Source organism: Wyeomyia smithii, chromosome 2, assembly GCF_029784165.1.
Source record: "Wyeomyia smithii strain HCP4-BCI-WySm-NY-G18 chromosome 2, ASM2978416v1, whole genome shotgun sequence".
Lineage (NCBI taxonomy): Eukaryota > Metazoa > Arthropoda > Insecta > Diptera > Culicidae > Wyeomyia > Wyeomyia smithii.
In genome coordinates this window covers 195,326,857-195,348,745 of record NC_073695.1, presented here as the reverse complement: position 1 = coordinate 195,348,745, position 21,889 = coordinate 195,326,857, and positions in this window count along the sequence as shown.

Here is a 21,889-nt window from a genome sequence, read left to right as displayed (position 1 = left end):
ATCCGATTACAATAAATTTTAATTGGATCTTATGGGACAACAAGACCTTTCATTTGCAATTAATTTAATGAAAATCGGTCCAGCCATCTCTGAGAAAAGTGAGTGAGAATAAAAATCTGCACATACACACACACACACATACACACACACTCACATACAGAAAATGCTCAGCTCGTCGAGCTGAGTCGAGTGATATATGCCATTCGGCCCTTTGGAGCACTTTTATATCTTCGGTTTTGCAAGTGATTGCTATACCTTTCTAGGAGAAAGGCAAAAATACCAACTGAATGGACGGTGAAGGAGTTGATGCTGCCATTACAATCCCTCAATGTGGAAGAACTGGCTGAGAAATACCCGCACTGTAGGAATTTGCCGATCGACTCCTACTCAAATGTTCGTCCACGTATCCTCAAAAACAGACAAAAGTACGCTCCAGTCAGCCTGGTACTGAAAAGTAAGGAAGGCAGCTTGGACCAACCTATAGCCGTCAAAACAAGTTCGGGGTGGACAATCTGCGGTGGGTGCGGTTCTGATGATGCTGCAAACTTCACCCACTATGCGTTTCACGTGTGCGAATGCAACCATCAATCCGACGATGAGGTTCACCAGATGGTTAAGGAGTACTTTTCGATGGACAGTCTCGGCATCATGAAGATGACTAAAGATCCACTGTCGACAGATGACCAACGAGCAGTCTCGCTTCTTCGATCTCTTACCAAATTCAACGGCAACCGGTTCGAGACCGGCCTACTATGGCGATACGACGGTGCTCGTCTGCCGGACAGCAAGGAGATGGCGCTACGACGGTTCTACGGCCTCGAGAAGCGCATGCAGAAGGACCCGGAATTAGCCAATGCCCTGGACAAAGGATACGCACGCAAGCTCACCAAGGAAGAGCTGGACAAACATCATCCCAGGATATGGTACCTACCGGTCTTCCCGGTCTTCAACCCGAACAAACCCGGCAAAATCAGGCCAGTGTGGGATGCAACGGCGAAAGCCTTTGGTGTCTCCCTCAATTCTGCACTCGTTCCGAGCCGCGATCAGCTGTGTTCTCTGTTTGCGATATTACTGCAGTTCCGTGAATACCGTATCGGCGTTACCGGAGATATACGAGAGATGTTCCATCAGATTGTCATGCGGCAGGAAGATCAACAATGTCAACGGTTTTTCTGGAGGGACGAAACTGGTGAGATCCAAGTTTACGTATTAACCGTGATATCGTTCGGAGCATGTTGTACCCCGGCCAGTGCGCAGTATGCTAAGAACATTAATCCCGATCAATTCGCCGGAGAGTTTCCGGAAGCAGCTGATGTGATAAAGAAGCGCCATTATGTGGACGATGCAATGTTCAGCACCGAAACGCCTGAGCAAGCCATTCGTCTGGCGCAGGAAGTTCGTGTAGTACACTCTGCCGGTGGCTTCGAAATACGGAACTGGGTGAGCAACTCACAACAAGTGCTGACAGCGATGAACGAAGTCAGCGCGACTGACAAGAATTTGGATCTATCCGTAAGTCCGATGGCAACCGAGAAGGTGCTGGGAATGTGGTGGCGTACCACCACCGACGAGTTCGTCTACAAAGTTGGCTGGAGTCGCTTCAATCCGGAGCTGCTGACCGGACGCCTTCGACCCACAAAACGCCAAATGCTCCAGATCCTTATGACTATCTTCGACCCACTTGGACTGATTTCCCACTTGCTCATGTATCTGAAAGTTCTCCTTCAAGAAGTATGGCGAGCTGACGTCCAATGGGACGAACAAATCAGCGGTTCCCTACATGAAAAATGGAGCAGATGGCTAAAAGTGCTGCCTTATGTGGAAACCGTCCGGATCACCCGTTGCCACCGGTCACTAGGGATCCCTGCTGACTGTGAGGTCCAAATGCACGCATTCGTTGATGCCAGTGAGAATGGTATAGCTGCTACGCTGTTCCTTCGCTTCGAGCATAATGGTGCCATCTGCTGCTCATTAGCCGCGGCCAAAACAAAGGTGGCCCCTCTAAAGTTCCAATCTATACCGAGACTGGAGCTGCAGGCTGCTTTCATCGGGGCCAGACTAGCACGGTCGGTCATTGAGTCTCTTTCGACTACAGTTCATCGCCAATTCTACTGGACCGACTACCGTGACGTCCTGAGCTGGATAAACTCAGACCCCATCGGCGATACAGCACGTACGTAGCGTTTCGGGTCAGCGAAATAATCGATGTCACTGAAGCTGCAGACTGGCGCTGGGTGCCGAGCAAGCAAAATGTAGCGGACGACGGAGCCAAATGGGAATCGCAGCCTGACCTTTCACCAGAAGCGCGTTGGTTCAGAGGTCCCGAATTCCTTTATCATAGCGAGACGGAATGGCCTAAGATACCATCAAAATCCAAGCAAACAGACAACGAACTACGGTCTACATTTATGGCTCATCACTTTTCGGGTAAACCCGTGATCAACGTCACAATTACCTCATGCAAATACCAGCTATACAATCGATTCATGCTCCTATAATGAGACGAAATCTATGTAAGTAAGGAAAGGGGACTAAACGTAAGTAACATGCATCATTATCTGAATATACAAATCCTACACAAATTGTTACTAAATCATGCAACTACAACTATGGCATGCACTTATGATTATAGACAAAAACGATTCCCAACCTAGAAACTTCTCAAGCTGGAAGCGGCTCAATAACGTGATGGCCTATGTCTACCGCTTCAGCGAAAACTACCGTCGTAGGAGAACCAAGAAACCTGCCAAAGGAGGTCCGTTAACGGATGAGCTGTGTTCAGCTGAAAGTTTTCTGTTCCGTCTAGCTCAACGAGAAGGATATGCTCACGAAGTCTCCTGTCTGTTCAGTAATCGCAACGGTGCTTCAAATAGGATTCTTACAAGAGACAGTCCAATCTATAACCTTTCGCCCTGGTTAGACGACCAGGGAGTAATGCGGATGCACGACAGAATATCAGCCTGTACATTCGCTCCCGAAGAAGCAAAGAACCCTGTGATTTTGCCAAAAGACCACCCTGTTGATAAAGCACTACCACGAAAAGTATCATCACCAAAACCACGCCACTATCGTGAACGAACTACGTCAAAGATTCGTAATTCCTCGTATTCATGCGAAACCGCTAGAAAGAACTGCCAACGATGCAAAAACGAGTTTTAAAACCTCAACCTCCACTCATGGCAAACCATCCAGCGGAACGCCTTGCGGCGTACACACGGCCCTTCACGCACGTCGGCGTGGACTATTTCGGTCCGATGGAGGTCGTTATTGGGCGGCGAACGGAAAAGCGATGGGGAAAGATTGTCATCTGTCTCACGACGCGAGCGATTCACCTTGAATTGGTTAACTCGCTAAGCACCAACTCGTGTGTTATAGCTCTACGAAATTTCATGAGTCGTCGCGGTACCCCAAGAACAATTCGAAGCGATAGGGGAACCAACTTCGTCGGCGCTAGCCAAGAGCTCCACAAACTCCAAGACATCGTTGATTACGACCAGGTCGTCAAGGAACTCATGACTTCGGAGACCAACTGGAGCTTCAACCCATCTCTAGCTCCCCACATGGGTGGCTGCTGGGACCGGCTGATCCGAAGCGTAAAGAAGAACCTAATGGTCATCTGTCCTTCCAAAAAGCCATCTGAAGAAGTTCTACGGAGTGCACTTATAGAGATCGAAAGTACACTCCCGGCCGCTCACTCACGTGCCTGTTAATGACGAATCTACAGCCGCTCTCACACCTAACCACTTTCTGTTGGGGTCGTTCGATGGCTCCGAACCATTCACCTCGTTAAACGATGACGGGGCCTTTCTCAAGCAGAGCTGGCGAACATCCCAAGCGCTAGCCAACCGATTCTGGATACGCTGGTTGTCTGACTACCTCCCGGAAATCACCAAGCGGACGAAATGGTTCGTCGATGCGAAGCCGATTGCTTTGGATGACATCGTGCTCATCGTAGACCCCAACTTGTCCAGGAACTGTTGGCCAAAGGGTAGGGTCATCGCAACACATCCCAGCAAGGACGGACGAGTCCGGTCAGCTACGGTCGCAAATTCAAACAGCGTCTACGATCACCCGGTGACCAAACTGGCGGTTCTGGACGATCGATCAAGCAGCGATCAATCTTAAATGTCACATCTCACTGATCGCTGACATCGATGACACAATAGGGGTAAGAAACAAAAGAAGACACAACTCAAATCCACTTAGAAGCAACCGAATGTGCTTACTGTCGTTCACCACAAATTCAGTGAATTATAATCAAATCTTTGCCATAATTTCTCGTTCTTAAGCCTAGTATTGGTAGATTATCGTAGCTAGTAAGTATAAACAGGTGAGAGTGAACTTAAATCTATAGTTAAATAAATAAATACGCTATTCTAGAATGCTGCTACCGCGACAGCTTATAAACTAACCTTAAATTACCTCATGCAAATACCAACTATACAATCGATTCATACTCCTATAATTAGATGAAATCTATGTAAGTAAGGAAAGGGAACTAAACGTAAGTAACATGCATCATTATCTGAATATACAAATCCTACACAAATTGTTACTAAGTCATGCAACTACAACTATGGCATGCACTTATGATTATAGACAAAAACGATTCCCAACCTAGAAACTAATTAAAACTATTATGTACAATTGTAAACTACTTACAGGAAAATTATAATATCTCATATAATCCTAAATCATCTGGGCTTTGATATTAATAATAACGGACGAAACCCCCCTCCGTTGTTGCCTATTTGCAACAGGCCGAAGTTGCGAATAGATCGTGGCAGATACGCGATTTTTAACCTGCACTTTACCGATACCAGAAACTGGTACACTGACTCCCGCTTTAAAAGCTTTGCTAGATGAGATCTGCTGTCTAGAAACGCTCTCGCCGTATGTAACCGACAATTGTAATCCATCACCGACACCAGATCCGTCGACAAGAATACGTGCACCTCCCTGGATTTCACTGGAGTGTTTGCCGCGTAGATTGCGGTCACCGAACTTTGAAGAAACTATTGATAAGCCGCAGAACCAAAGCCGGATGCTGATTGCTCAGGTTGAAGTATAGTGTTGAGCATCTTGCTACTGCTTCAAATGTTGAGTTGACAACCTGGACGGAACGACCGACTTAGCTCCGGTCCTCACAGGTTCTATCTCACGCCTCCATGAGTCACTTGAGTCTATTGTGATCAAATCTGGGTCTGGGCAATGTTGTCATTCCGGCAATAGCTAAGTGAGAAGGTGCGACGCGACGCGCTAACCATATTCGCCAGGAAATGCTTCGCCAACCTGAGCGTCTGTTCACCAAGATAGTGCTGCTCAAAACAGCATCTGTTCTCGATGTTAGGGGTGGCTGATCGACGACCTGGTGTCAGCGTGGGACTTTAAACAGTGCTGAAACGATGGTTCTCCGACGAGATAAGAGGTTGGTGCAGGGCATACCATCTATCAGAGCTGCGGCAACACACACGACCTGGGCACAGCTTTTATTGTGATGGGTGGAATGCAGAAGCGCTTGATTGGGTGATGGCCTATCGACAACAGAATGTGCAAGTTGAGGATTAGAGGCCGTTCCTTCAACGTGAGCATAATTAACGTGCACAGCCCTCACCTAGGAATCTTAACGCTCAGGTAGGCCAGGAGGAGAAATTTAGACCGGTTATTGAGAAGCTCAACGCTCACTAGCTAACGAATGAAAACGGTCTTCGACTAATTGACTTCGCCGTCTCCAAGAACATGGCCATACGTAGTACCTACTTCCAGCATACCCTCCTATATCGGTACACCTGGAGATCACCACAACAGACCGAATCACAAATTGATCACGTTTTGATTGATGGAAGGCACTTCTCAGATATTATCGACATCCGAACCTACCGTGGCGCAAACGTCGATTCCGACCACTATCTTCTGATGGTCAAAATGCGTCAAAGGCCTTCGATTGTCAACAACATCCGCTACCTTCGCCCGCCACGGTATGACCTGAAACGACTCAAATTTTCCGAAATCGTTACTGAATACGTGAAAAGTCTTGGAGCAGCACTCCCGGAAGAGGGTGAACTCATCGAAGCCCCTCTAGAGGACTGCGGGAGTAATGTAAAGGCAGCTAATAACAGCGCAGCGGAAGGTGCCATAGGGTCCGTCGAGAGGAATCGACGTAACGGATGGTTTGACGAGGAGTGTCAGACGATTCTAGACGAGAAGAATGCAGCGCGGGCATTGATACTGCAGCAAGGGACCCGTCAAAACGTGATGCGATATAAACTGGAGCGAAACCAGCAGACCCATTTGTTCCGGGACAAAAAGCGCCGCCTGGAAGACGGCGAGTGAGGAAATGGAGCAGCTGTATCGTTCGCAAGAAACATGTAAGTTCTACAAGAAACTGAACGCATTCCGGCTTTGTGCCGCAAGCCGAATTGTGTCGGGATAAGGATGGAGGAATTTTGACGGATGAACGTGAGATGATCAACAAGTGGAAGCAGCACTGCAATGAACACCTGAATGGCGCAGAGGCAGTGGCCCAAGACGGCAGTAGGAACGACTTTGTCAGCACAGCGGATGAGGGAGACATTCGATAGGTGAAGTTAAGGAGGCCATCGAGCAGCTCAAGAACAACAAATCAGCTGGGAAGATGACATGGCAGCGGGGCATATTAAACTGGGCTCGGATAGGTTGGCTTCCTGTCTGCACCAGCTGAAAGTCAGGATCTGGGATACCAAAACAGTTACCGGAAAAGTGAAAGGAGGGAGTAATATGCCCAATATACAAGAAAGGCGACAAGTTGGAATGTCAGAACTCTCGAGCGATCATGATTCTAAACGCAGCCTACAAAGTGCTCTCCCAGATACGGGCACGAGACATGGACAATGCTCGAGGAGGACTTGCAAGCACTGGCCGTTTTCGAACGACGTGTGCTTAGGACTATCTTCGACGGAGTATGTGAGGATGGCATATGGAGGCGAAGGATGAATCACGAGCTGGCGCAACTCTACGGTGAACCCAGTATTCAGAAAATCGCGAAAGCTAGAAGGGTACAATTGGCGGGACATGTTGTAAGAATGCCGGACAACAATCCCACAAAATGGTGTTCGTCTCGAATCCGGCCGGTACAACTTGTATCGTACAAGACGTAGAGGTGCACAACGATCTAAGTGGTTAGACCAAGTGGAGCAAGATCTTGGAAATGTGGGACTCTCGAAAAACTGGAGACAAGCTGCTATGGACCGAGGACGTTGGCGTAACATTGTGACGCAGGTGGAATCCTGAGGGATGTTTCACCAGGAAACTAACTAACTAACTATCTTGCTACTGCAGTAATCACGACGAAAACAATCGCTACATTGTATATTTCAAATTGACGACTTGAAATCCCTTATCCAAACGCATCACGACAAATGCACAAGTAATGAGAACCACTGCAAGACGATATATAACTCTCCGGTGTTTAGTGGACTGACAACCTCGGTGCTGACTTCTTGAAAGGAGTGAATGTACCGCACCGAGAACCTTGGTTTGCTCCTCCAAGAGCTCCTTCACATAAGAGCTACGCCAACAACGCTCCCAGCCTGTAGTTGTTTCCCCTAACTGACCCAAAACCTTCGATTGTCGATCTAGACAGTCGTTATGGATTTTACTCGCTGTCATTTTCTTTAACATCGGGTTTACGGGTTCGGGTTTAAGCGTTTACGTATCGACTCTTCTGTATTCTTGATGTGGTCAACGCTGATCAGGCAACCCCGCAGCTAGCTTCACTCGTGGGAAGTGCACCGCTTTACTGTTAAGAGACGCTCATGAACAGTGGAAAGTCATTGAATTCTGGCAGGTATACCTTGGGCAATTGAATATTGGTAGATGCCTCTATGCCAGGACTCCGGAAAAGGTAAAGTGTGTCTTTGTAGGTCTAAACGTTCTCGAAATCGTTCCATTTTTTGTCGAACTTGTCGATGCTTGCTTGGACGTTATTCGTTATTCCGACAGCAACCATCGCACAGTGGTTCGCCCATAGGCCAAAAATAGAAAAAAAGTTTTTTTTGTTTTCTGGATATTATTGATTAAATGGATCGGTTATAGACCTGAGAATGCAGAAAAGCTGTTTTTGTTGGCCTATTTTATGAACAATTTACTTTTAAGCAAGAGATAAGGGAAGGTGTTTGACACTTGCAAAATCAACTTAAACAGACGTGTTTTTTTACATTGTGTACATATCCGCTGTAGAACAAATTCAATAGCCTAATCCGTTTATTTTCATCATGAGCTTCCAGAAAACAGGTTTGTTTTGCTACTGCGTTGTTGTTTGGATAGGTATATTCTTAACTGTAATCATAATTAGTCGTAAGAGAAAACGTAGTAAAAAGGTCAGAGAGCACCACCCATACTTGAATTCATGTAAACTTTTAAATGTGTTCCGCGCGAGATACTATCACCAAATTACCACCAAACGAAAGATTTAGGACATAAAAATGATTTGTTGAAGGTTCCAGCTGCAGGTATTTGCATCTTAGTCGATTACAAGCGGCTAAACATGGTTACTTTTTCGTTTGAATTTCATATTTTCTACATAGTTTCTTAGAAGGGTTGAGATACAATTAGCTCAAATTTACAAATTTGTTCTTAAATATTTGTCTATACTCGAATTTTGATATTTGGTGTTGGAATACGGGAGTTTCTTGACAAAATATCAATTTTTTTTAAGTTATTCCAGAAGAATAACGTAAAAAAAGAAAAATTAAACTTTGATCGCTTTGGGGTTCCCCTAACGAAATCAGATTGTGCTTAAATTTTGCATAGGGTCTTTTTTCGAGAAGGCAAAACTTTTGAAAGCTGCCGTATTTTGAAATTCAATGGTCAAACTTTTCCCTATACTCGATTATGGCAATAATGGCAATGCCAGAAAATTTAAACAAGTTGGATGATGGCAGTCCCAGAAAAGTTTGTTATAGTCGAAAAACACCTAATTCTGTCAATTTCAGTAGCTTTCAAGAGCAATACTGTAAAAAAATTATTTATGACCGCCCTTGCCATACAATTCGAACCACTGTGCATTGACGAAAACCGGGAGAAAAAATACGAAGCACGCACAGCGCCCCAAAACCAACTGGTAAATAATCACCTGCGAGCCCAATGCATCCATTATAGACCGGACCTAGATCACGATTTTTCATTAAAGTAATTTTCTTAACGCGGGTATTGTTTTTATCAAGAAAAAAATGCAGAAAAATTTTTTTCTTGACTTTCCACAACCGAGATTTTTATTGTTCGTTCTAGAGTACAGTGTGCTCAATATTGATAAATAGTACGAAAACAATGTTATCTGTTAACGCCTAGAAAATATTATCAAGTTTCAGCTATTTTTTCCAGCCTTCGAAAATTAATAAAAAATTGTTTTTTTGAACACATTTGTACGAAATGGATGATGATTTTTTGTATCTAACATTCCCAGCTATATATAAAACATTGAATATGTTTGTTTCAGCTTAGTTCTTCGAACAAAAATTCTAAAGTACTATTCCATAAATCTGGTCTGGAACACCTGGTTCATAACGGGTTAAATAGATCTTGTATTTATCAGAACTGCAAACAGAGACAATTTCCAATTTACCAAAAATTTCTACATTTAGCGCGTCGCACAGTGAGCCTAGGAATGATGAGACGGTACAAAAATCCAAACCATAGGATTTCGCAAACTGAACACTCAATGTGATCAATGTGTAATGTGGAAAGTTGATCATTACCTTTAGAGCTGAGCAATATCATGAAAAAGGTTCATTGGATCTCGTCCCAGATCTTGAAAATAGGCTTACCTAATGTTCGCTCCGCGTAGAGGTCCCATAGTGCCGGGGCCTCAACCTTTTCCAGAACATCAGACTTATGGAAGCCTTCCACGCCAAGATAAGGCCCGCGGGATGTTTATGTAGGACGAAGGGATGCTGGCCAACGTCGGCGCCCACAGCTGATGATTTTGGACATTGAGCGGGTGTTGCAAGCCAAGAGTTTCTCATTAGAAAACACGACCTCCTGATCTGCGTGCCGCAAATAACGGTAAACAAATAACAAATGTCATATGAGGCTAAAACTGACACCAATACCAATACATGCAATGCTTACTTTCAATCGGATATCTAGCAACACTAATATTGGGTTAACCAATTATCGAATTGATATTTGCATAACATCAATTAAAAATCGTTAGCGATCACTGAATGCTACGCTGAATCAGTGATTAGTATTGTTTTATTATTAATACTAAATTTTGTAATAAGCGCGATTTTGCGAACTCCGAATTGACGCCCAGTCCGTCACTCAATATTGATAGTTTCATTCCGGTTTTATTTCGAAATAGACGAAACTGACCTTTAAGCTTCCGTTCCAACTTCAAACTTTCACTACTTCAATTTACTAAAAGCAAAATGCTAGATGTCAACCGTGTAGAAAAAGCGATTCGTATAACTCACAAATGCATAGCGATAATCCCCAGCCATGGCTCACTCGAGTTTCATTGCCAGCAAAAAACGAACAAATTCACAAGTGATTAAAATTGATTTTTCCCATGGGGTTATTGGGAAAAATAATTAGCTAAACATCATTTGCCCTGCCGTGAAAAACGTACATTAGTTAGACGCTCATTGCTATGTTCGACTTGTGGTTTAACGCTAATTGACATTTAATTTCATACCCACCGCCAACTTTTGAGGTAATCAAATGAATAAATAAATGAGTTACTTGTTGAACTTTTTTATTAGCAGCAACTGTTGAATCAGTATCAAGAAGTAAAACTTTCTTTTGACTTACACATTTATTCATATGTTGGGCTTACAGCTAAACTTTCGTAATTAAAGACATAAAATTCTTCGTGATTTCTCACATTGCGTAGGCATCAAATAAATTACCGCACCTGATGACCTTTCCGTTATTTGAACCAGATAAAAATCAAATCTTTCACATAATCCAGATAGATTACTGCACCAGTTCGGATGATTAGAATTGATGCGAGTCCTGCAAAAGCAGTAAAATTATAACTTTGGCAGTTTGTTTACATTTCATAGCACCCATTAATCCAACATGGCCCATTTCCAGTGCATGATCACGGTTCAGTTTTAAAAAGTTTTCAACTTAATTCTTCATTAATGGCGGTTACAGCGGCGAAATGCTTTCACTTGCTGCAGAGTATCAATGATCCAACCTCATAAATTTTCGACGAGGTGAAAAACTTAATCCTCTAATCAGAATGGGAAGTAATTTCCCTTAAATGAAGTGAGAAAACAGGTGCAGGAGTTATTCTTAGGCACGGAGGAAGGGAAAAAAACTTTGCAATCATAGAACATTGACGATTACACGATAAATCATAAAATTTCTATGATAGGTGGATGGTGTACGACTCCTGTTGATGACTATGGAAAACTTTTCCTTCAAACTCTTGTCAACAACTATTCAGAAAGTTGAAACGGATTTGGAAGCATTCCAAAGTACTTATTCAATTTGGGCAGTAAACTTTTATTCATTCACAACACTTGATTAACTTATCAATACCAGACTTTCAGCGAGAAAAAAAACATGAATTAATGAATTGCAATAAAATTTTATTATTTAATGAACCCCTCAATAAACTTGCTTCAATGATATATTCCAATCTATAAAATCTATCCCCGAATAAAAAGTCCGGATGAGTGTCGTAAAGTTCTCTTCCCCTGTGGTTGTCATTTCTTCATTAGATGAAAGTCATTTGCCACGCATGGGTCTTTTGAGATGTGAGACCAGCCCGGAGTCGAAGAGAGCGCTAAATCTGGCAAGTAGAGTGGATGTGTAAATTATTGCTTTTCGTTTTTTTTTCATTTGCTGTATAAAAAAACGCAGTCTGGATCAAAGATACCTATATAGGGTAATCGCTCCATTATTCATCTCAACAGCTAGCTGCACCTATTTTCATCTTTTTTCTATCATTTGTCCAATTTACCGTCAAATTTCTACAAATTTCTGTAAGTAAATCTATTTGCTTCTCAGTTCTGTCAAGTGGCTGGAAATTTGACATTGAAAATGTGGTAATATTTGACTATAAATTGATCAAAAAGGCATAATGGAATAAATATAGGTACTGAGATGAATATAGGAGCGATTACCCTATATATATATATTTTTTTTCGGTTGCATATTAGGTAAGTCTTTATCCACGAACAGCAAACAATTATGAAAAACATCAACTTCAATGACTTTCACCAATTTACATCAGAAGAACTTTAAAAGACAAACTTTTCACGATAAAAACTGATCGGAATAAAGGGTGTCCACGATGAAGTTGCCACACACAAAGTTGATTCGCAAAATTCGAGTTTTCATCTGATTGCCATCAAATTTTCAGGGATTGAGAAATAACTATTAAACTTAATTTTAGCATTTTACTCGTATTTTATTTACAGTCCATACGCAAATGCCCGCACCTTGGCCTTAACCCCGGCCATAAGATTGTGCACAACCTGTGAATCAACCGTTTTTTTGCATGTAAACCAATACTTTCTTCAGTTTCTCGACTGTCTTCACTACCTTAGGTTGTTTAAGAAGGTGCTGCTTCATAATCGCCCAGTACTTTTCGATTGGGCGGAGCTCCGGAGTGTTGGGAGGATTGAACATTTTCGGCACGATGTTGACCTTATTGTCCGCATACCACTTTAGCACGTCCTTGGAAAAGTGGCATGAGGCCAAATCCGGCCAGAAGATTGTTGGGACGTTGTGGGCCTTCAGGAGAGGAAGCAGCCGCTTCTGGAGGCACTCTTTCATGTACACCTGTCCGTTCATCGTGTCCTGGGTCACGAAAGGTGCACTCCGCTTCCCGCACTTGCAGATGGCTTTCCAAACCAGGAATTTTTTCGCAAATTTGGACATCTTCTGAGTGCGGACATGCTCCGGAACGCTGAACTTATCCTTGACCGTGAAAAAACAGGTTGCCGGGGATCTGTTTGGAGTCGGCCTTCACATATGTTTCGTCGTCCATGATGCAGCATTCAACTTTCGTCAGCATGTTGAGGTACAACTTCCTGGCACGGGTTTTGGTGGACTTGTTCTGCTTCTCGTCGCGATTAGGGGCCTTTAGGACATTGAACATGCGAAGCCCAGCCTTAGTTTTGGGCTTCTGGACAAAACTTCGGCTTAGGTGCAGCTTCTTAGCCACATCCCGAACGGAGACGTTCGGGTTTCGGTTGAAGGCCCCAACTACGCGTCCGTGATTTTTGGTGTTGTACGGAAAACTTTTTCCTTCACTTCTGGGCTTCCGATCGGTGGTTAATCGTTCCTCGAACCGCCTAATCACTCGCGACACCATTGAATTCGCGATTCCCAACGTTTTAGCGGTGGAACGATGCGAGAGATCCTTGTTGTTGTGATGAATGCGCAAGATTTTATCACGCACAAGCTGTTCTTTCGACTCCCTTTCCGCGCGTTTTGATCACAGGACTTTAAAACTTGCAGGGTGTAAATAATGCACTATGAACTAAATCCACCCAAATTTTTATTATATTCTACCCAACGGTTAAAAAGTTAGAGTAATTTCATGGTGTGGCAATTTCATCGTGGACACCCTTCAAAGGACCATACAACCAGTTTTGAGTATTTATCGATTGTCAGTGCTAAACATAGATTGTAAATATATATATATATATATATATATATATATATATATATATATATATATATATATATATATATATATATATATATATATATATATATATATATATATATATATATATATATATATATATATATATATATATATATATATATATATATATATATATATATATATATATATATTTACCAAACCAGCATTCTGGCATTAAAAACCTGCGTTTTGAGTTTTTAAACCAAACCAAAACCAAAACCAAAAAGTCGAGGAGAATGATGACATCAAAACTCTATGAGAAATTTAACAATGTGGAAGAAGCAAGAGTTCTTCAGCATAAGACCGCAAATCCTCAGTAAAGTTTAGATATAAAAACAAAGTGAGAATGATGAATAAAAGTAGTTAGTTTAATTCGGTCAGAGCCAGTCGACGATCCTAAATGTGTCAATCAGACTTATTTTTTACGCATTTAAAATGCTACAGAATTTGTGTGAATTTTAAAAATATCTCCTACAAATACCCAGCAGGACTAAAGAAGTAACTATAATATCCAAAAAAACAACCTTCGGTAGTTTCACAGAGAAACCATAACTAGGTTTTTGCAGTTATCTATTCCGGTTTTTGATTTGAGTTTAGTACCAGTGAGGAACACTGGTTAAAAGTTTCCTTCCAAAAGTTTCGCTATAGCTCCCGTGGGGTAGAAATAGATACGCTCTGTTGGTGTTTTTTTAACTGATAGCGACCAAAAAACTTAAAATGAACCAGTTGAACGCTTTGGTTACGGTTTGATTATCAATGGGCCCATGTAATCGGAGTGCATTACTTGTCAAATATCTAAATTTTAACTAACGTTAAATCAGCTAACCTAGCAACCCTGGTTTGTGGAAACCCACCAACATTACGCTGCAATAAACATCTATCTACATTTCGGCGGAAGTGTTTTATAGCGTTCTCACATCGACCGGAGCGCCGCTTGCGATGATGCAGTGCATGATGAGCCTGGGTCTATTTCACTGCAGCATAGAATAAAATCGATTTTCCTCTCGATTGAAAGTCGCTTTTATCTCCGGGTTTGAATTGTCCCTTCCGTATCGTCCCCCTCTGACGTTTTCGATCAAGCATCCGCGGGATTTTCCGGTACACACTACCACTAAGTATGTTAGTTCAGTCCACATTAGACACGACCGCTCGAACCTGGTTGCTGCATAATAAACAAGGTACGTAAACCGTGACCGCCATTCATCAACCATGATTCACACGAGCAATCCGATTAGAGCAGTTGATGATGGAGTGGAGGTATGTGTATAATAACATTAATGACCCGCTGTTGGGACACAACGGCAGGTACTTCCTCGATAGGTTACAGAACATCGATGGTCTGCAAAGGAAAGTACAGTGTAGCGAAAAGTGAAACATAGCTTTCGGCGCATTCAATTCGCGTTGTCAGTAACCTCCACGATTCGTTAATCATAGAGGTATTCAATGACACAAAGTCGGTCAATCGTACTCCATTTTCAGCGTGATACGCGGTATGTTTTTAAACTCTAGTATTTATTTAGGGCCAATCACGAAGTATAACTTTGACTCATGCTAAATTCAAAGAAAGAAATGTAGGAGGTTGTATCCAAGACACGACCGCATAACTGACGTAGAACTACGCACACTATTTACAGTGTGTGTTTATGCATTGTTGTAGGTGTTTCATTAATGAGTCATAAAGTCTACTAATGCTTGCTTTGTGCTGCCTCAACAGTGGGGTAATAAAGACACCGAAAACACGAGCTGTAAAAGCACATTCTGTAAATTAGACGGCTGCTACAGATTTAAATTGCTACTATCCAGCACAGATTGCTTGAGTTGTCAAAAAATTATTAACCTTCAAATATTTGTTTATTTGCCTTGAGAAAAGCATTTTGCTGCTCAAAATTGGATTTGCTGATGGCAATCTTTATGATGCCTCAGTAATGGGGCAATAACGGCAGTCTGGCAATACACGCTGAGAAGCGAGAAGAACCGCGCTGTTCCTGAGATATGGTGACCAACCACCGGGCAAGTTATTTGTTCAGTTTTATTGATTTTTGTACACAGCGAATAAACACCGATGGTGCTCTCACACACGCAACTATTTTAACCCGTATCGTGTTGCGGTTTGTAACATCAAGCGATTTCGTTTGCTCGCTGTTGCGTGTTGCATCATGTTGCAACTTGGCAGCTGGGAGGCGACAAAATTCTGTTAATGCTGATTGATTGAATCGACTTCATATTAGCTATGCTTAGTCGAACTAACTGTCTTTGTGGATGCGGTCTACCAGGGCAGTTTGTTGCTTAAAATCGGTTATGCTGATCGCAGCCTCTGTGCTGCCACAACAGTGGTGAGGATTAGGTAAATAAAGTGATTTTTTTTACCGCGACAGAATTTGATTGCTAGAATCCAGCACAGCATGATTGTGTTATTGCCAAAAAGTATTAACCTTCAATTACTTGATTATTCGCCTTGAGAAAGGCATTTCGCTGTTCAAACTCCGTAAATGCTGTTTTCGCATTCAGTAAATAAGACGGCCGTGACAGATTGTGTTTTTTTCGGATTCAGCACAAAATGTGCTGTTGCCAAGATAAAGCAAAACTTTATTGCGGGCAGAAGGCCTAAGCCCTTAACTGGCAAATCGAAACGTTTGGTGCTACCTCGCTGCTGCTGTGTACTGTGATTTGTGTACTGGCGCAACCCGCTACTGCAGCTAACTAGTTATACTATTCTGTCGACCTGTTTAGGGAAAGGCAGCGAGTGACCAATCAGAGGACGTAATTTTCGTTTAAACAAGGCTCGACAATTATCAATAGTACAATAGTTTGCATAAGCAATCAACAATTTTCTACATTTGGGTGGATGCGTGTACAATTTTCCAAACAATTGCTGCAAAAATGAAGGAAATCGGTTGAAAACAAACCGATTTATAAGCATTTAAAAAGGGACATATTTCGTCCCCTTTTCGTTAATAATTTTCCTATTTACATCCCTATGTGGTAGGCTATAGAAAAACGTAGCTCTACGCCAAAAAATTGAAACGTAAATAGTAACACTATGATTTTATTAATTCACTCATTTCTAATTTGATACTAACTTCATAAATGATGAGCCAAATCTAGCTTGGGTCCTTACGAGTTCCTATCACACACCTTCTTGTGGTGTAGCTTGGCCAATATTGCTACTGCGGCAATTCGAAGTCGTAGCGCTGCAGGACCTTCGTTGAACTAGACAGAATCAAATATCTTAAAATAACAATATAGTTCACTCTCGAATTTCCCATATATTCCCGTGAAGACAGACAGGGAACACCCCCTCTTGTGGTGAAAAAGGTAACTAAACTCATTGCACAGTGGTACAGTAAGGCAATTTAGGCGGACATAGGCTTTTCGTTGCGATTTTGGTTTGCGGTTTAAAGCCATAGTTTTTGTAAAAAGTTGTTTCTTATACATAGTCCTCGATTCATGTACGAATGAAAATTAGGGTGGTCCTAAAATCAACGAAATAAAACATTCTTTGGCAAACTTGTAGACCAACTAATTCTAAGTAACTTTGTAAAAAAACTTTTTTGTAGACATGAAATTTGGTTTCCAAAAACAGTCTTTTCGCTCTATTTTTTCAATTCAAATTTAAAAAAAAAGTTTTCTTCGGTAACTTTAATCAAAAATACGCCAATTTTGACGAAAAAACATTGTCGATATATTATACAGATGAAGAGTTTTCACTATTTCTATTTTAAAAATAGGCCCTTTTGATATATTGATGTCTCCGTTTAGGGCAAACATAAATAATATTTTTTGGTATCATTTGAAAGAACAAATATTGTATGAATATTGTGAAGAAATACCGAAAGTTGCTTAAAATTAGTTGATCTACAACTGTGCCGATGAATGTATACATTTATTTATGCAAATAAAAAGTTAGTTTTTTCATTTAGTCGATTTCAGGACCACCCTAATTTTCATTTGCACATAAAAAATAGACTAAATATAAGAAACAAGTTCTTAGAAAAAAAATTTACTCTAAAACCACAAAATCGCATCGAAAAACTCGTGTCCGCCTATATTGCCTTACTGTACCACTGTGCGTTGTTGTTGAATTTCTGTGAGCGTGTGACATTCTCACACACGAAACTGAATTTACTCAATTTTAGATTAAGTTGACCCAATTTCATACTCTCACAGAAAAAAATATGTTGCAGATTTCGTGCGTATATTGTTTGTATGTAAAACTAACGCCATTCCGGGAGTTAAATATTGATAATATAATAGATGTAGCTTATCGAGGCACTAAGAAGAAATATTCAAATAATCAGGCCACGACGTGTAAATGGTAAACTAATCCCAAGTTGCTATATACGTGGTTCCCTGTGTAACTTCACTAGCTCAGATCCATCACGGGAAGCAACTACGAAATGTGCGGCCGTCAAGCTCAAGCTCAATAATCAGGCCACGAAGTGTACAAATAAATGAATATTTCAATTACCTCGTGAAAAAGATAAAAGGAGAAACCGCACAATGGTTGTCAATAGTCGTATATGGTTGTTGTGCAACTTTTAGCTTAGATAACACTTGAATGTTCTATCAATTTAACAATTTAAGTATGGATACATATCATGTTGTAATTGGTTTGAAAGCTTTATTATATTATATATAAAAGATATTCAACAAAACAAACATAATTAGTGATAACAACTGTTATGCAAAAACTATTATTTAATGTTTAGTTTTCTTCGTTTTGAAAGTATTTTTTGTTTTTTTTATCCCTCCGAATTTTTTGCTCTCGAGTTCTAATCTTCGTATTCATCACTTGCAGCTTTGCTCTAACCAGCATATTTATGTATTTACTAGCTGACCCGGCAAACTTCGTCCCGCCTATTTTTGTGTTTAATTCAATAATTTTCAACATTCCAAATTCATTGATTTCTTGCGATTTGTTTATATCGTTTGAAATTATTGGTTTTATCGGAATGACAACATCCTCGACTTTTTCCTTTAGTACATCACCTCTATTCCGAAAACACTCATATTGGGTGGTATTCAGTTATTTTCGTTGTTTTCCAGAAACTGAAAGTGGTCATCTTCGAATTCAATATGGTGTCCAGGGTCAATGCTTGGCTTCTTTACATTATTTCGATTACGGAAATATTCATATGCAGTAGTATTCGGCTGTTCTGAGGTCAATTTTTAGCTCCATGCATCATTCTGGTTAAAGAAACACTCATATTGGGTGGTATTTGGTCCCTTTAGGCTATTTATTTTGGAGACAATTTCTGGCCCCTGAGCGTCATTCTGGTTAAAGAAACACCAATAATAGGTGTTATTTAGTCATTTTCGGCTGTTCTACAGAAACCGGAAGTCACCATCTTAGAATTCAAAATGTTGTCTGTGGTCGATTCTATCTCCTGTGTATCATTCTGGTATCGAAACATCTTATATTGGATGGAAATCGGCCGGTTGAAGAAATACCCATATTGGGTGTTATTTGGTTATTTTCGGCAGTTTCCCATTCACCGGAAGTCGTCATTTTACAATTCATAATGTTATCTGAGGTCGATTTGTAGCTTCAGTGCATCATAACAATCCCGGAAATACCCATAATGAGTGTTATTTGGTCTTTTGCCACTGTTGTTTAGGAACCGGAAGTCGCCATATTGGATTTCAAAATGGCATTTGGAGACAATTTCTGGCCTCTGAGCATCATTCTGGTTAAAGAAACACCCATATTTCCTGTCACCAAAAGTCGCCATTTTACTACTCAAAATGTTGTCTGAGGTCGATTTGTGGTTTCAGTGCATCATCACGATTTCGGAAATACCCATATTGGATGGTATTTGGTCATATCTCGCTGTTTCTCTGAAACCGGAAGTCGCCATCTTGGATTTCAAAATGGTATTCAGAGACAATTTCTGGCCTCTGAGCGTCATTCTAGTTAAAGAAACATCCATATTGGTGGTATTTGGTCATTTTCCTCGTTTTTCCAATCACTGGAAGTCGCCATCTTACAATTCGAAATTTTGTCTGATTTTTAAAAAACCGGAAGTCGCCATCTTGGATTTCAAACTGGCATTTCGAGACGATTTCTGGCCTCTGAGCGTCATTCTGGTTAAAAAAACACCCATTTTAGGTGGTATTCGGTCATTTTCGGCAGTTTTCCAGTCACCGGAAGTCGCCATTTTACAACTCAAAATATTGTCGGAGGTCGACAAACGTACAAACCGTGGAACACCACCCATGGATTGCCTTATGCATAGGTGAACTTTATTATTATAAAATATTCGGCCGAGTTCACTTCACAATAAAATGTGAATTTCTTTCAGTGTACCCATTAGGGTAATATTATTGTCAAAAGTTACTCTATTTCGCATGTCGTGTAGAACAAAATCAGAAGTGGCGCACCTAGCGGTCGAAAAGGTGACTAACGCTTCTGTCATTTTCAATTTGTCTTCATAATTTCACGTAAGTGAACTATATTGGTATTTAATATATTTGACAGAATGTAGGAAAAAGCGGACACCGAGCGGCTACTTTTCTCCACCAGAGTTGATGTACTATCAATGAGCTGCTACGCGCATCTACTCTTAAAGATGGCGGTAAAAGTATTCGATCCATAGGTAGTACTGATGACAGTTTTGATGGCTTTAGTATTCTGCCCATAATTCAGAAATTGGCTAATATGCCATGAGCATCAAATCGAGATAAACGCATTTTAAAGTTTTTTGTCGGTACAACATATTTTGACTGTTCATGACAACTTTATTATTGAGTATATCACCTATATATGCCGGAGCCTTGCCGTTGAGTAGAAACAGAGGAATCTGCAGGAAAATACCATCAGCCACGTATTTTTAGCGCATTAACCGTTTATTCAATTATAAACGAAAGGTCAGTTGACAAATCGGTGTGCCAAAATGAAATTTAATTTTCTTTAATATTACTTCTAATCAAAGAGCTAAATAGCATTTTTAAGAATGTAAAGATTTATGACAGAACGAAACAGTCACACGTTTTGATCATTGAGTTTCGCAGCACAACAAATAAATTTATGTTGCATCATATATTCTTCGTAAAAATAGTAAAATTTTATGTCAGGGCCTTACGATCGCTCACCTGTCGCCAGTAACCACCAGGCAACAACACACTTTCGAAAGTTAGACGAAACAAAGTACAGCAATAATACACTGGGTCGTGAACATGACACAGGTAGAAACATATTGGATATTAGCTAACTCCTCAATTATTTTGGATATTAGCCAAAATTGTTTCACATTTGCTGCCTTCCCAAATGTATTTTTTGACAATCGGCTTCCGTAGGAACCTTGTTTAGGGTGTTTACCATCACGAGAAACTGTTTTCTCGATTTTAATAAAATAATATAAGTGTGTAGTAATAAAGACGATTCCCCGAATAAAATTGATATTCGAACTCTTTCTTTTGTATTGAAAAGTTATCTCCCTAACACATACATCAGAAAGGAAGAGCAAATGGTTGCAAATATAAATTCTATAAATACGACATCGATTGAGCTGTGAATTCGTTCCGGTTTCGAACGTTGGCGAGAACAGTTGGCGGCAACAAGGAGCCCCATCAGCAATACGAACAAGTGGCAACAAGGCGCCCTGCAGGCAATGACGCAGTGGCAGCGACTGAATAAGATGGTCAAGTTGAGTTTCCCGACGGCTCACGACGTGGCGGTAGAGATGGACGACGAGACCTATCTCACCCTAAATGGCAACGACTGGCAGGACACTTCGTACTTTTCTTCCCCCACGAAGAAAGTGAGCCCCATCAGCACTGTTAATTTCTGACAAACTTTTTAAGTAAATATAATTTATGAAAAGCACGTTGCACTTTAATGGCTGTTAATTTAGGTACCATCAAGTAGAATATGAGATACCAGTTTTTAAGATTCGAAGCGGTGATTTAGTTTGGGATGCGTTTTAATAAGGCTTATCGCATTTGTAGGCGTATTGTTGGAATTTAACGAACTCGTTATCTTAAAATATAAAAGTGGAATATCTCCACAACGGCGCATATTGCATTTTGTAGATAGGGGCCATCCACATACCACGTGGACAGATTTTTAACGATTTTGACCCCCTCCCCTCCCCCTCCGTGGACAACTGCCCATATAAATTAAAAATAATGTATGGACCGTGGACATTAGCCAACCCCCCAAGGCTGTCCACGTGGTATGTGGTTGGCCCCATGGGTGATTCTCATGTAAAATTTTTCGCTGAACACATTGATGATATT